General features: G+C 36.7%; 1 protein-coding gene across 3 annotated transcripts in view; it reads left to right on the forward strand.

Annotated features, from left to right (window-relative positions):
• Positions 1-16749, forward strand: part of DLC1 (DLC1 Rho GTPase activating protein) — a 286531-nt gene that overhangs the window by 61837 nt on the left and 207945 nt on the right. Inside the window, exon 1 of one of the 3 annotated variants that reach the window (XM_035323411.1) lies at positions 1216-1427. The exons of 1 other annotated variant lie outside the window; for it this stretch is intronic. The gene's annotated coding sequence lies outside the window, so the exon portion shown is untranslated. Of the gene's footprint in view, positions 1-1215; positions 1428-2043; positions 2517-16749 lie in introns of those variants that run through there. One more of the 3 variants, XM_035323409.1, reaches the window with a different exon arrangement.

Consider the following 16749-nt stretch of genomic DNA (forward strand, 5'->3'; position numbering starts at 1 on the left):
CTGACTGTTTACCATCCAAGTTTACTACCACATATGCTATTTCCTTGCATGGGCTTCAAAGTCTTCTGTCTTTGAAGATGCAGAGGTTAGGCTGGTAAGTCATTTCACTTAAGGCTGTCTACCTCCACTACGCACGTATATTTAAAGCTACTGGGAAAAAATTCAAACCCACTTCCATTCAGGCCTGCATAATTTTGCAACTAACTTTTAAAGTTAATACTGTAATTTTAAAGCTGAAAAACGCATATATAAAATTACATGGATGACAATGAAGACCACATTCGGCAAATTTAGCAGACTTTAGCACAAAGTTCCACATGCTGAGGAACTGAAACTTAACAAATTAGCTCCAGATATGGCCATATTAGCAAGAGCCAGAGTCAGCCTTACAGAGCTAGCTTTACTTTAACTGAAGAAATGCCCTCCAGAAGACTTGCTTCAGCTAGTGAAGGCATTATATAAACAGTTAAGAGGCAATTGTAGGAGGCTGGTAGAAAGATCATATATCCACAGTTAGTAATTATGAAGGCTTCCTATTTCTTTTCAGGATAAATATCCTGTCCCAGTTGTGACAGGCCTCCTGAGCAGAGACTTCATGGTCACTATATGTTGAGGCACTATTTTGTGTATGTTATGTGATGTCTTACCGCTGCATCTCTAGCTCCCCCTCAAGGTCAGACAAAGACCAAAGCTACCAATCAATAATTCAATCAGTAATGGTAAAATCAATTGATCAGAGTGATAATTAATAAAGAGGGTTTGCAACAGCTGAAGGAGTTGCCAGAAGGTAAATGATGCATGACCAACCCACCTGGGAAGACAACTAAACTTATCAACACCACTTCTTTTATTCAAGAAGAGGGAAAAAACTGTTGGCTTTGCCCTGTGGTTTGGAAATCATACCTGATAGTTACCATTATGATTCATGCTGAATTAAATTAAATAAAATGTGAGTAAATTATTTCACTTAAATATGAGACCTGTGACCAAGCATGTAGTTTTTGTGTTTCTATTAGTAGTGTTTGTTATATGAATAACTGGCATTTATTATTAATTAATACCCTAATTAAAGCCATACTAGTCATTTCCATTAGCTTACTCAAAGTTCTACAGAGCTGTCCATCTGGTTTTAATCAAAACCAAATGGTAATCCAAGTTCTCAGGCTGGAACAGCTAAGAGGAAGTCATTCAGAGGAGGCAGAAGAAAGCAGAAAAGATAAACAGATGATATTCACTAAATTTGTATAGAGCAAAAGATGTAGATGCTGTGGGTTTCTCTGGAGACGTGATTCAGGCACCCTGTCAAACTGGAACGAAGTAGTTACAAGTGTTTTATGTCAGCAAAATACTAATATGATCAAGATGGAGTCTGTCCTTTTGCTTTTGCAGAGCTGGATTTGTGTGACTCTGGAGGATTCTCAGAAGAGGTAAAGCAACATATACCATTGCCTGCTCTATGCCTGCGCTTAAATTGTAGCATTCATTTTCTCAGATCCTGCTAATTCTCTTGAGTAGGGATATAATTTTAGCATACACGTGCACGCGGTATCATCTAACTGTGCGTAGTTGCTGGTCAGACTAGCACTAGACCCTTTGTAGCTGTGATGTGCTAGTGGAATTTAAATCGGGTTGCTCTCTGCCTGCTCCCTACTACCTGGTGCCAAATATCAGGCGTCTCGCAGCCGTTCTTCTGTTGCTCTGGATGACTGTCGTCTTTGCACGTACACTGGAGATGTATGAAAATTATATTGTTTTAAGGAAAAGAAAACAGGGTGGGGTCTGAAAACATGTTTGCATTATGTAACTGTAGCACAGACCTTCCAGTTTGACAGAAATACCTCAGCAGTGTGTTAAGCTGAATATCTTGAAATGCTCAGGCTGGCTGGCTTTTTCCCTTTCCCCCTCTCTGTGCGCTCTCTCCCTTTCTCTGCCTCATGCACGCACACACGCTCTCTGTCTCTCTCTCTCTCTCTCTCTCTCTCTCTGTCTTTCTCCCTCTCTCTCAAAGGCAGGAAATACTTTTCAGGCAATCTGGGCCTGGTTGTTGAGGCCCCTTTTACAAAACATCAGTCTGAATTTAGTAGACAGAAGTCACTGGGAAAAGCTTGACAGGCTCGTGCTTAGCTAAGGCTCCCTCCAGCTGCAGAGGGTGTTTTTGTTAGAATCACACATTGAGCAAAACTGCTTAGAATAGAGCAATGATCTCAGTAGCGAAATCTGAACTTTTATGCTAGCAGGACCTAACTGCGACTGGGCTCTTTTGTTTGTTGGAGTTTTGCTCCTTTTTTATTTTTATTTTTTGCTTTTTTTTACCAAAGACTTTAGGGAGTTCATGTCCGAGCTCCACGTTTTCTTCATCTAGGTATAGGGCTGTCTTGGAATCTTCCTATATTTTAAAATAGCACAAAATACAAACACTTAGAAAATAATAATAGAAAAGAAAAAAACAGCAGAGAAACAAGCAGCATCCAGCACTGGAGCTTTCAGCGTTCAGGATCTCAGCACTAAAATTAGAGGTAAATAAATAATAATAATTAAAAATGTACATTTAGTTGTAGGATCTGTGCCAATTCTGTTTATCAAAATGTGTCAGATCTATAACGAAATCTTCTTCTGTGTTTTACTTAATCTTTTAAAAGTATGCTTGATATGCTGAACTTTGTTTATTTTCATTCATATAAATAGAGCTGCATGGTCTTGCTTGCATATTTTTAATAGACATTAAATAGGAAACCTATAAGTGTGAATGATATCTTTTTTCACCTCATTTGCCAACAAGGAGGGGCGTTTAGGGCTGTGTTTTGTGTCCCCCTCTCCTCCCCCACCTTCCCTTGCCTCCCCTCCCCTCCAGCAGTAATGAAGATTAGAAGAGTTTTAGGTAGATATTTATCTGTTACAGGTCTGTGGGTCTTGGTCTCCGTCTCTAGCTTTTTCTTAGTCCTAGATGAAGTTTGTGGCATAACTGACAATACAGTCTTAAATGCATACACTCTAAACATGCAATTTCAAGGTAACCTTCTTGGTGTTAGGTAAAGTAGGTTATTTTTAGTAACCTTTAATTAGATATGCAGTTTGGGGTGCACTGCACTAGCATTTAAATGAGGGAAAGCAAGATTCACTGAACGTCAGCTGACTGCATAACTTTTGGTGAAGATGTATGAACTTATGCAGTCTTCCTTAACCTAGTTAACATTTAAGTATTAAAAGTAACAAGAATCTGCTGCTGAAGTGTATAGGGGAAGATTCAAGATAGCACTTTTAACTGTGTGAATAAAGCTGTGGCTCTTTTATGTAAAGCAGTATTTTAATTATTAATTTGTTACAGGCATCAAGCATTTTTTCAGGGCAGTCCTTTGTCATTCTGAAAATCTAAGGGACAGCTATTATTTATAAGTAATATAAGAGGTTCTTTCTTGCTTCTGTGCATTGTTAAGACTCTGTATATTTATTGACCAGTTCAGTAACAAAACAGAAGTCATCTGTTCGCATACATTGGAGAGAATTTCATGAATTTTTAATTGTGTTTTTACTGAATATTGTTTCAAAGTGGTTGGTGAGTAATTAAATTATTTTGTGGTCTGAAAGGAAGAGAAGGTCCGATATCTCTTCTGTATGAGATTGAGAATGTGTACTTTACTGCCCAACCCATTCAGGCAGAAGAAAGCTGTTCATGGTAGTCAGAAGGTCTGGATTGTGAAGGGCATGAATCTGAAGATAATACAGAACAGCTGGCAGGCAGCAAGTTACTCCTGGGTATACCCTGGGGTGAATTTTAGAGTAGTAGCCACTGTTGCTTATGCACAGCCTTCTGCAGTTCTTTGCCCTGGGCTGGGAGAACGGTGGTAGGTAGGTGGTGGGACTAAGAAGTTCAGAAAGGAATCTGACCGGCTGAGTCTGTGTCACTCCCAAGAAATTTGTGCTGGAACTTTGATGTCCAAAGGGATTTGGTGTTAGTGCCTTTTAGTGCATTCTATTGCCATACTTGCCCCTACAAGTCTGCATATATGTACTGAATATTAGCCAGGACTGTAGTTAAACAGGAGAAAATATCAAATGGTAAAAATAATTATCTACATCAAGGGGTACCTTCTGCAGTAACTTCTGGGTTTTAAAGGGTATAATGACCTCATTTGACTTCACTTGCAAATAAAGGTACCTGACACCTAAGACAGCTGAACTATAAGGAAGACAACAGAATAAAACCCAGAGAATATTTTCTCACTCAACTCTGAAGTTTCTTACAGTCCATAAGAAAATATAATACAGATACTCTACTTTTTCATTTAGAAGGTTTGCTGAAAAGTCCTGGATACAAATCACCATGATTTGTGGTTCCACCTAGTCTTAATTCTGTGTTACACTATTCTATTTTCTTAGATATTGTTGTTAAAAAAGTGTCTAAAAAGTCTGGATATTACATTATATGTAGCAATAATGAACATGGATGCATAGGATACAACCTCACACTGAGCATCTAAAGTTTTTGACCTACTCTGTTCCTTCAGCAATGTTAATATTCTTAACTTGAAACACACATACAGCCAAAATACTTATGGATGACTTGTTTGAACAATTAAGCACATGAATTAACATCTGTAACCTTGAATAAAACTAATGCAAGTGACAACATTCTTATAACTCTTTTTATAACTCTATTCTTTGAAATGATTCAAAGAGCTCTCTTTTGCTATAAGTTTATATCCCTGCAAACTCTTTTGAACCAAGGTTCCTGCTGAACTCCACATTAAATTCTGTAATTGGAGCATCTGAACAAAATTAGTTGCAATATTTGGGTCTAATTCATGAAGATCATTGCGACTGACAAATCTTAATTGTGTACCAAATTAAATGTGTTTTAAATTTTCTTTTGGGAGGAATTTTTGAATGGACAAGACTTAAAGTAATTCTTGTGAACTGCTGAGCTTAAAATCTATTTTTAAGTTATTCTTTAATGTGATGGGAAAAATAGGAGTATCCATTTTACCTTCTTCATAAGTTTCAAAAGTTAATTCATTCTTTTCAATTTTTAGAAAAGTTATGCTGAATTTCCTAGCATAATTTTCTGTTGTCCTTAACATGAATTTAGTTGATGAAAAATATCATCTTCAATATAAAGCTTCCCTGAGGAGGGCAGTAGCAGAAGCAGGAAGAGAGTTTATGAACATTTTTTTTATTTTCTCGCATAGGATATATTTTAGATATATAGATATTTAGATAGGATATATTTTAGAACATTCGCCTTTTCTCTTTTAGTCATCTGGTTCCATTTTCTGTTGTTTGTTTGTCTGGAGGAAAAAAAAAAAAAAAAAGATATATTTTTTTTTATGTCAATGTTCTGTTCATTTTACAAAAGGAAAAGGGAAAAGACAAAAAAGGAGCAATTGAAATAGCATAGCCAGAAGAGCTAGATCTTGATTTCCCAATATCAGGTAGGTTAGAAGGAACTTTTGAAGGTCTCTGGTCCTACTCCTCACTCAAAGCAGAGTCAACTACATCAGGTTGCCTTGTCCGCTTGAGTTTTAAATACCTCTGAAGATGATAATAATTGTGAATACTTAGGAAGGACTTTGAGCTTGGCTGTACCTATGGGTATATAAAGGTATGCACATTTTTGTGTGTGTCTGCATTTTTATATATGTGTGTGTGTACATGTATACTTGCATATATGTATATATAAAAATCACATCCCAAAACAAATGTATAAAGTTTTCACACACAAGCCCTATGTAAAATAGCATTGTGTATATGATTTTATTTTGTAAATAATTACCAATCTTGAATTTGAATGTTATTAGGCTGCTGACTGCATTTCAAGATTTTCTGCTATTTCATCATTTACCATTACTATTTATGGATGCTTCTAGAAGCTGCTTATTTTAAGAGTAGTCTTTTGGTAGAGAATTTCAAATCCACTATTATCATAATTACTTATTTCTCTTGAATGAGGAAAGTTTCTTATGTTGAAATTACAAATGCTTGGAATTTTATCTCTGCCATAATGTACATCAGCCACTGAACACAGAAGTCTGCCTTAGTCTGTATGTACCTACATTAAAACTGATTTAACTCACACAATTGATTCTTTACTTCTAGTCTTCACTTTCCTGTAGGCTCTCCTTTCTCTTAGTCTGAGTTGTGATGTTTCCTGTTTGCTATTTTATTTCATTACGTCTTGGGTCAAATTCCAGTAGGCTTAGATTAAATGCTGTTGAACTTCAGGAAAGTTTGTAAACAATTTCTGTTACCTCTGAATATCTCATTCTTCTCCCACCCTCTAGATTTCTATCAGTTGCTGGCTTTCCAGGGTAGGTACTATGTCTTATCAGTGAGACTATTGTACAGTCTGTTGTACTAGACCTCATCCGTTGTAAGTACTATTTAATGCACATCTGCATAAATAAATTTTCCAAGTTGAACATCTCTATTTTTGTAAAGTTTTCATCAGGATCCAAAGTTTCATTTGGATAAGGGGGAGTCAAGATTCAAAAAGATAACATCATTTTAAGGGGAAGTGATGAAGATCTATAGTAGTAGGGAAGATCACTACAGAGTGTTGCTTTGCTTAGGGGGAGCTAAGTAAAAGTGGAAGAGGCAAGATGAATCAGTAAGAAACTTGCCTAGCCAAAGCCCTTGGTATTATATTGGTACAGCTGTATAACTACAGTTTATTAAAGAGCATCCAACAACCTCAAGTTTGTTCAGCAATTTCTGTTGGAACCATCACAAAATATGAAGCTGTTTTCTTCTCCAGTCCTGAATTTTCTCCTGCAGGACAGAGATGGAAGGCAGCTTTACAGGCATGGGAGACTTACTTTGGATTCACTGATTCAGTCTGGAGCATTGAAGCCTCCACTTCTGAGCAGCCCTAAGAGGCTCAACACATTGGAGGCTGTAGTGTTAGATTAATTACACTTTTTTTTTTTTTTCCCCTGCTGCAGGTAAATGACAAATAGCCCTTTTCATTTTGCTTGAATTGTACATCTTCAGCTAATATTGTTTTATCAGAGAGGTAGAAGCTATGAATAGTGTACTAATTACTAATAATGTACAATAATGTACTAATTACTAATGTACTAATTAGAAGCTATCAATAATGTACTAATGTACTAATGTAATTGCCTGTTCAGCCTGGAGAAGTGGAGGGTGAGAGGAGACCTCATCACAGTCTACAACTTCCTCGTAAGGGGGTGTTGAGAGACAGGAGACCTTTTCTCCATTAACACCAGTGACAGGACCTGCAGGAACGGGGTTAAGCTGAGGCAGGGGAAATTTAGGCTTGACATCAGGAGGGGGTTCTTCACAGAGAGGGTGGTTGCACACTGGAACAGGCTCCCCAGGGAAGCTGTCACTGCACCGAGCCTGTCTAAATTTAAGAAGAGATTGGACTGTGCACTTAGTCACATGGTCTGAACTTTTGGGTAGACCTGTGCGGTGTCAAGAGTTGGACTTGATGATCCTTAAGGGTCCCTTCCAACTCAGGATATTCTATGATTCTATGATTCTACTAAAATAAGAACAACTTCCCCGAAAGTCTCAGAGTTGCACCCTCCATGATAGAAGCTGCACTTGGAGGGTTCCATATACAGAGGCAAATCCACCAAATCCAATTCAGTTAAATACTTGTCTGCAGGAGAAGTCAGTGCCTTCCTGGCAACTTCCAAACCTGGAATCATTTGGGTATGTAGCTAAAGATTTTTGAAAAGGTTTTTCAGGTCATATGAGGATTGGTAGGTGGTAAAGGAAATAGATCCAAATTAATCTTCAAACTAGGAGAGGATGTCTGTGTGAGCTCAAGATTAATCTGTAGTCATGTACATGGAAAAAGTAACTTACAGGGCTGAGTTTGTCTATCCAGGCAGGCTGAATAGAGGAGTATATATGGGAGCTGAATAGGGGAATATCAACATAAAACTGGGACACAAGCAGTTTGGAATTGAGGTCTCTCTGAAAAATCATTTTCAATGTTTTATTTATGAAGGATAAGTATAATAGTGACAAAAATACTTGGTAGTCCTTTGCACAGCCATGATGAAAACATGCTTATGGTCCAGCTGAATATGAGAGGGCATTTCTTTACTGTGAGGGTTACAGAGCACTAGCACAAGTTGCCCAGAGAGGCTGTGGAGTCTCCTTCTCTGGAGATACTCAAAACCCACCTGGATGCCATGCTGTGCAACGTGCTCTGGGTGATCCTGCTCGGCAGAAGGGTTGAACTAAATGATCTTCAGAGGTCCCTTATAACCTCAGCCATTCTGTGATCTTGTTATTCTATTCAGTAAGGGCAATGGTTTCCAACAGTCAATGTCTATAGCGTCTTGGGATTCATAGTTGATGGCTGTAACAAGCACTACCAACTCTTCTTTATATGGAAGCACTCTATTAGAACCTTAAATGTAAAGGTATCAGGAATACAATCTGGTTAATGTAGTGTTTTCCAAAGGACCTCCTGTAGCTAGAAAATTATTATTATTATTATTATTTTTTTTTTTACTAGAGCTGGCTAGAAAATGGCACTTCTTCCATACTAAAAATAAAAATAAAAAAATGTGTGTGTGGGGGGGAATTTATCCTAATTCAGGACCAGAAAAATAGCCACAGTTTTCTGGTTTGACATGTGCTATGAGATGGCCATATTTACTTCTTGTCTTTTTTTTTTTTTTTTTTTTTTTACACTGTCTTGTCGTCTTGTCAATTTGCTTCCCGCCAAGAGAAGCATGAATGGAGGTGTCAAGGAATCTGCCAATGATGTGGTTTTTTTTCTGCTCTCCAAGGATGGATAGCAGAATTTGGGGAGAGGTTTGGTAGGGCAGACATGAAAGCACAAAAACAAGATTTTCTTATAGGAGACCTCACTTCTGAAAATTTGAATTTTTGTGTTAAAACCTTATTTTCTAGTGGACAGTTATAAATTTGTTGGCTGTTTTTGCTCTGAGATGAGGTGATGGGGAACATTCAATTATAATAACAGTTAGTAAGAATTTAATGCTGATTATTAAATATGTTGAAATATATTGAAACAGCGTTAATATGAATTAGAATAATTACACAATAAATACTTAAAATATTCTCTCATTTTTGTCCTGACTATTCATCAAAGTCAAATAGCACAAAACTACAAAGTTGGGTATTTTTAATTGCTGTTTTAATTGGTTTTGATTTGATAATTAAATTGGGTGTAAATAATAGATCCTAAGTAAGCGTGGATAACTGTGGATCAGCTTGGATCCTGTCATTTCCCCTTTCTCATCCTTGAGGAAGAGGCTCAGCTGATCTGAGGCTCAATGCTGGAAATGTACCAAATACAAATGCAACCAAGCTAAACCCCAGTGTAATCACATGTTGGCTACAAGTGAAAGCCCTCTTTGTATGATGATGAGCACTGGTAATGCAGCTCCTTTTTGTGGATCAACAAAAAGAAAAGTAACTCGACACTGTTTTGTTTTCTAACAGCAAATAAAGGCATCTGACAAATTTGGGGTTCTTATCTTAGGAACCAATAATATTTGCACTAAACAGATGAGACTTCAGATGTGTCTGAATGAACAACTTGCCAACCTCCTGATGTAGTTTGTCATCTACCATATTGAATTCTTATAATACTGCTGGATTGTACTACAATATTCTGTAATATGTTAAATGACATTTACAGAATTGATTTAATCAGACTTAACAGTATTATACATTTTCACATACGTTAAACTGTAATGAGTATATCTGACATGTCAATCTATAAAAGACAACAGAAATTAATTTGTTAAAAGGATAATGAAACTGATCACTACTGGAGAGAGGAAATCCTTATCAAGTCATATGTGATGTAAAGCTACATCACTTGATTAACTTTTTTTGTGTGTTTTTATTTCAATTAGAAATCATGAACGTTTTGCAGTGTATAATTTATATTTACTATTCGTTATAACTTCTATTTCCTTATGTGCAAAAGCAAAAAATAAATCTGTTTTGATACTTCTACTTGCTATTGCTACTTTGATCTTCTGCAAATTCCTGCAATGTAAGGCATGGTGAATATTCTCTATGATATTGTTGATGTCTTATGGCTCTAAATTCTCTCTTTCCCAGGCAAGAAATCTTAAGTCTCTTTCATAGGCCCTCAAACAGAAGCTATACCATACTTTTCATCATCTTTATTGCTTTTTGCTACACCTTTTCCTACTCCATTCCTCTCTGAGATGAAAACATCATTGTGTAACTTTATGCTCAGTCTCTGTTTTTCCTACTCTGCTACGTACTTTCTAATTTTGACTAAACTTTGAAACTCCATTCCAGATTATCAGTCACAGCCTTTCTTAGATGTTTTATTCTGATTGGTAGCAGATAATATAGATGCTATTATTATTCATTTATAGTTGGAGTTATTTTTTCCTATCTGCATTCTGTTGTATTTATTGACAGGAAATTTCATACAACACTTCATCTCATAACTGTTCACTGCAGTTGTGTCCCTCTGTAATTCTTCCGTTGATTTTCTGAATAAATGCTACTGTGTCACTAACAAACTTTGCCATTTCACTTCTTTTCTCCTTCTGAATAAACTAAACAGCACAGGTTCTAATATTCAAAATTACAAATCTATTGATTATTTCCCTCCTTATTTAAAACAAAACAAAATATATAGTATTCTTTTTTCTTTTTTTTTTTTTTTTCATTTTTTAATTTTCACTCTGTTAGATTGTACACAAAATTGGCTGAAAAGAGATCAGACTTGTAAGTATATATAGTTCAGGACCAAGTGGATTTGATTTGACAGCTTTTGGCATGCTCCTCCATTGCTCCTATCACCCCACAGCTGTTTGCTGGGCAACTCTTCCTGTTCCTCCAACTTTCTCATTTTGAGGAGACACAGTCCATGAGGCTTAGTAAGAAGATGGAAATGTCTGGGCCAGAACTCCCTCTGCTTCTCCTTCCTCATGATACTGAGAAAAGTGCAAGAACCCCAAAAAGGCTGTACTTCTCACAGCTGAGCCCTGGTCAGGATCCCCTCTGACTCTGCTCACATAAAACTCATCTCCGACTACAAACACACTTGCCATTAGTTTATAAAAGCATATCCATCTTGCAGTTCCCCAGTTTTTCCTTTCTCTGTCTTGCAATCATCATATCTGTCCCCTTGCAATTTCCATGTATGTAGTGGGTAACTATCAGAGTTAGTGTTTTTTGTTGTTGTTGTTTTGTTTGTTTGTTTTTTAAAATTTATAACTGATTTCTTATTTGAGTATTGTTACTCAGTTCAACCATTTTGTTCCTGATTGCTTTGTTTTCTTGTCCTGAAAACTCTTCTGACCAATGTTTTGACCCAGGTCAGTTCCTCAGACTTATCTCTGTGGGTAGTTAGCTTTTGATCTGAGGGTTGTGATCTGTTGACTTTTTTTTCCTACTTGATTTATAGCTGGCTGGCAATTGGTGGTGCATTGAAACAGTCTATTTTTAAAACCCTATATTATGTGCTGGTAGGAATTATTGTATATTGCACTTAGATCATACCTCTGTAATAAATGACAATACTAAAGCCACACTGTCCGCTGCAGGACATATATCTGGTTTATATTAAAGGCACAATTCAATATCATTCAAATATTAGTCTTTGAGAGAGTTTTATGATTTTTCTTTTTAGCATTGCATGTTATTTTCAAGTATTTTGTCACAAAGTGAGGAACAGGAATAATTCAAGAAAATACTTTGTTTCATATGCTAGAATGTTTTGGTTTGTTTTGTAAAATAAAATGGCTGTATGTTGCCCATAACTGTTATTGATTCTCTCTTCAACTGTTATTCATTCTTTCCCAAAAGAAAACTTTTAGAACTGGCACTTGTTATGGGATGTGAGTGTCACTAAAAACTTAGCCAATGGCTTGTAGTAATCCAAAACATTGCAATGTATCCTTCAGTTCCTATGCACCTCCCATTGTATAACTACATCAGAAAATTCCTATCTGTCTGACTTTGTGGTTTTGTATGCAAAAGTATTAAGAGTACTAAGTCACTGAAAATTTTCCATTTGGATAATTCTTGTCAAGACTAACTGTTAGCAGAATTCATATCGGTTATCCCACAGGTGACAGTAGTTTCTTTAGGGTTTATTAGATAGGCTATGGTCCCAAATGTTATGTATGCAACATAGCTGCTAGTATTAATTTTTAAGAATAAAAATACATTGATAAAGAAAATGTCAGGAAAAAGTAAGATTAGAATTCTTATTTCTTGACACTTTCACTTTCAATAGTTTTTGTTTTGAAAAAACAGAGGCAGAAGGGGAAAATTTTAGGTGGTCACTGTCTAATAAGCTATACTTTCTCTATACTTATATATATCGCATTTACTTGAGTCCTTTAAAAATGATCTGCGGTGTAGCAGAGTCAGTTTTTATATTCTTCTTTACCTTAGTATAGGTAAGTCTTCTTTAAATATATATATATATTTATATATATATTATAAAATATGCATCACATACTTTCTGGAAAAAAAAAAAAAAAACTGTTAAAATAGCCATAGCCTTCTACTGTTATTTACTTTTAATACTTTTAATTTTTGCTGCTACATAATTATCTTTTACATTTAAAAGAAAATAAGGAAAATGCATCAGGTATTCACTAGATGGATACCCTGCAAAAAAATATTCCTTATATTGATATTCCAGGAAATCAGGGTTTAGAATGATCTATACAAATGCACCACAAAGCCTGTTTACTTAGCAGCTGCAGACAAGGTGAGCCCCTGCTTCAGTCAAATCCAATGAGTGGTATGTATCCAGGAAATAAGAGAGGGAAGGTCTGTAAATTCTAAAACAGAAGATATTTTAAAATAACTAGCTGAGCGAGGACCTAGAGGGTTATGTTTTATCTCAAACTATTTGTAAACACCATTCTGTCTCAGAGCTTGGTATGGAGTTACTGAAAGAGCTGAATGTAAGCCAGACCAGGAAGATGTGAGATGAGTTTATAGGAAACAGACCCTGTTCACTCAGACTTCCTTAAACAAAGTTTGCTGACCTGGGTCACAGACCAACAAAGATAAAATAATGATAACCAAATAAATATTTCTGCTTGATCTCAGTTGCTTACATGTGCCTGCTATGTAAAAAAAAAAGCCTTTCATCTCAGTGTAAGTTTATAAGCTAACACTTTGCCTTACTCTTTTGCAAAAAATAAAAATAAAATAAAATTTATATTACATGCAAATCATAAGGAAAAAACTAAATTTCACATTGGTGTGGTACTGCTAGGGATGGCATCGGGCTGCCTCCCTGTATGGTGATGGCTCACTGTGCCTGCCTTGCCATAGCTGTCCTGTCCTATGCCACTGTGGCGTGACACTGCCCCATCTCATGGGGTGGTTGTTGCTGAAGGGCTCCACACTTCTCCCCTCACCACTTTCTCCACCATGAAAGAAAGACAGAGTGAGCCTCTTGTGTCCTGGGAGACTGAGGAAGACCAGACAGCCCTGGCTGTGTGTACCGGCCTCCCTTGAATGGAATATCATGAGATAACGAGAGGACACTTCTCTGTCTGAATTTCAAAAACCTCCTTGAAACAGTTTAATTTGAGCTGCTGAGGAAAAATCACAAGAATCCTTCTTAAAGGAAAATATTAGACAATATACTTATAGGATAGCCTACCAGTTCATCTCATACAGGCCTTCAGTCTGTGCTTTATCTGTTGTAAAGTAACTATAAGTTCCATGAGACTTTATGCAAAGCTTCCAAAACTGAATGTACAGAATGTTGTCCTGCTTTTCATTTCCATTACAGTTTGCGTTGAACAGAAAGGGGCTGCACATAAATAAAAAAGTAGGCAACAATAACGGTAATAGGAACCCTTTCTTCTACAAAGTGGCAGCATTCTTTTCTCTTTGGCAGAGAAAGGAGCATGGTTATGAATCTTGTTCAGAGTTCTGGAGTGGTGGATCTTCCCCTTGCACAGCTTATGTGAGTGCAAAGGAGATAAGTCCTCAGATGGAGGTGGAAAAGAGAGAAAAGCTGATTGTTGGCCCATAACTATTGCACAACTGTAGCAGGGAAAGAAGTTCTAGGCTGAATTGTAGCAGATGATGCAGCCTTTGGGGAGTGGAGGAGGGAGCTGAAGGAAACTGAGCTTCCGTCAAAGTAGGGGCTCTCCACATGCCAAGGGAATGAGGGGGCTGTGGTGACTTGGGAGCTGGAGCTGCCCAGATAGCAGGCGTGTGCAAGGTAATTTTTTCATACTCAGCATTAACTTAAGAAGATTTTTTTAGAGAACAATGAAAGTGCCCTTGTCATGTATTTATTTGTCTTATATTTCAAGCTAGGAATTGGGTATTCTCCCATTTAATCATTTTTTTCTGCAGTCTACTAGGCAGCCAAAACTAGTGATAGCACAAGTAAAACAGAAGGGTTCCTCAAGTAAAATTTATTTGTTTTTCATCCCCTATGAAATATAACTCTCTACATCCAAAAAATGAAAAACAGTAAGGGATCTGTTCTCCCCTTTCTGTACACGTGTAACTCCATATAACAGCAGCAAGATTAACACACGCCCTTTAACTCTCTGAATGCCCGCATGCTGCATGCTGCAAGCAGCCTAAATCTGAAGAAGGGGGATGCATGAATGCCATGAGGAAGTTGCCTTTTTTAACTCCGCACACTAGTCTTTTTTCTTGATATATCACGTATTTTTGTCAGAAATTCCCATGTGTGGCTGTAGCAACTCATTTTTTTTAATAACTTTTTTTTTTTTTGTAAGGAAGATGGAGCTTAAGCAGAGCTTCTAGTAGGGGAGGAAGACAGAGGGAAGCTGCAAATGAATTGCACCCAGGTGCGACTCTTAGCAGTGCTAATGGAGGACAGCAGAAACCATAGAGCACCTTTTAGTAAACTTTAGTAAACCTTCGGAGGTCAAAACACAGCACTGTTGTCAAACCAGTTAAATTGTTTCTGGAGAGCTTTATGGTCACTGAGAGAAAGGTGCAACAGTAGTTAAATACATTTTAATTGTTGATCTGTAGTAATTTTGGACCATGCACAGTTAAAAACAGTAGGAGAATATAAATATGAAATGAAGTCAGAATAAGAGTGCAAATGCACTGCAAATTTATGCAGTAATCTGACTTTACATGTCAATATTTAAGCTTGCTCTCATATTCAACCAGGAAAGAAAAGAGAAACTTAAAGCTGAATTAAGTTCTTACTACCAAATTTTGCCTCTGAAAGCAGTTTTTTTTTTTTTTTTTTTTTTTTTTTTTGGCCTGGCTGTGTGTGTTATTTTCCATTTTCCTCTGCCTCCCACATGTTAATGACTTGTGCATGGAATTCTCTTACCTTATGAATATATTTTCTTTTTAAGCACAGAGGTGGAAAATGTGAATGTGAAACTAAACTTGCCATCATCAGAGAAGGTTAAAGATCTAAGAGTGTGTACAACTCAGTCCTAAAAGTCACTTTGTCATGACATAATTTACAGAGGTTTGGTTGCACGGGCATAATTCTGCATTTCCTTGAAGATGAATACTTTTATACCTTCAGGCATGTGATTTGTCAACACAGTCTGTAGCCTGGTGGGCAATCAGAATTTGTCTTAGTGGACTGAAATGACCCAGAACAAACTTAGTACTTAATCTTTTATTGGTGAAATTAATAAGCAGATCCAAGTGCTGACAGTTCTTATGTAAGAAGTGCAAAGTAGAAGTGCCTGCTCCTTGAACCTCTGATATTTTATGGGACGGAAGTTCTGCTTTGTCATTTGACAAAGAACATCTTATAATGCATAAATTAATATGAGGTATTTTCTTTGTGTTAAATTGAACAAGCAATGTGACAAGATTAATGTATCTCAAATGTTATCATCTGGAAGTCAATGAAAAATACCTGTACTGTTGGGTGGGGACAGTGGGCTGTGGCAGACCCTGACAGTCTCGGTGAGATGCATGGTTGTGGCTGACCATACTGGCTTACAAGTTACCCTTCTGGAGACCCCCACCCTAAATAAGTGTTTTACCCTTCCTTACATAGTAGATCCTGAATATATTCAATATATTCACCAAGGTTGTCTTTGGTTTGGTTTTAGTTTTAGTTTTTCCATTTTTTTTTCCCTCTGAGTTTTATGATATTTTTGAGGTAAGGGATATGCCCAAACCTTAAATTAGTTTTTCTAGAGTAGTATTTTTTTTCTATCACACAACAACTACTTCTTCCTGCAGTTTCATGTAACATTTGTAACTATAACTTGTCCAAAAGAGAATGAAATGATCATTAAAATGAGAGCCTCTGAATGGCAAAAATTCTGGCCCAAAGCTACTCATAAGAGAAATGGGTTATAACTTTGGTAAGATTTAGAGTAACCCTCAAGTTTTGCTCTATTTATTTGTGAAACTGCCAAAATACTTCTCAGGGGTGTTTGGGGGGGTATCCATGGATGAAGACGAAATACAAAATAACTGTGTGTGCAAAGCAATCATAAGACATAATGCAATTTATATCCATGGAAATTAATATCTTATGACAGACATAGTGAAGAGAGTTGTTGTCAGAATTTGGCTCTTGAGCTACTTGCAAATCCATGTGCCTATTTATAACATTTTTGTTGATTTGATAATGGAGAACAATCAGAAAAAAAAAAAAAATCTACTGAATTATGAGTACTGTCAAGTTTTGTATGAAAAGTATTGAAACTTTAAACAAAACAGTCTTCTAAATTCCTGTCCTTCTGCTCCCACAGTCTTATCTTGCTTTTACACTTTTGTTTAAACTGTTCTTTCCCT

Source organism: Oxyura jamaicensis, chromosome 4 (genome assembly GCF_011077185.1).
Source record: "Oxyura jamaicensis isolate SHBP4307 breed ruddy duck chromosome 4, BPBGC_Ojam_1.0, whole genome shotgun sequence".
Classification (NCBI taxonomy): Eukaryota; Metazoa; Chordata; class Aves; order Anseriformes; family Anatidae; genus Oxyura; species Oxyura jamaicensis.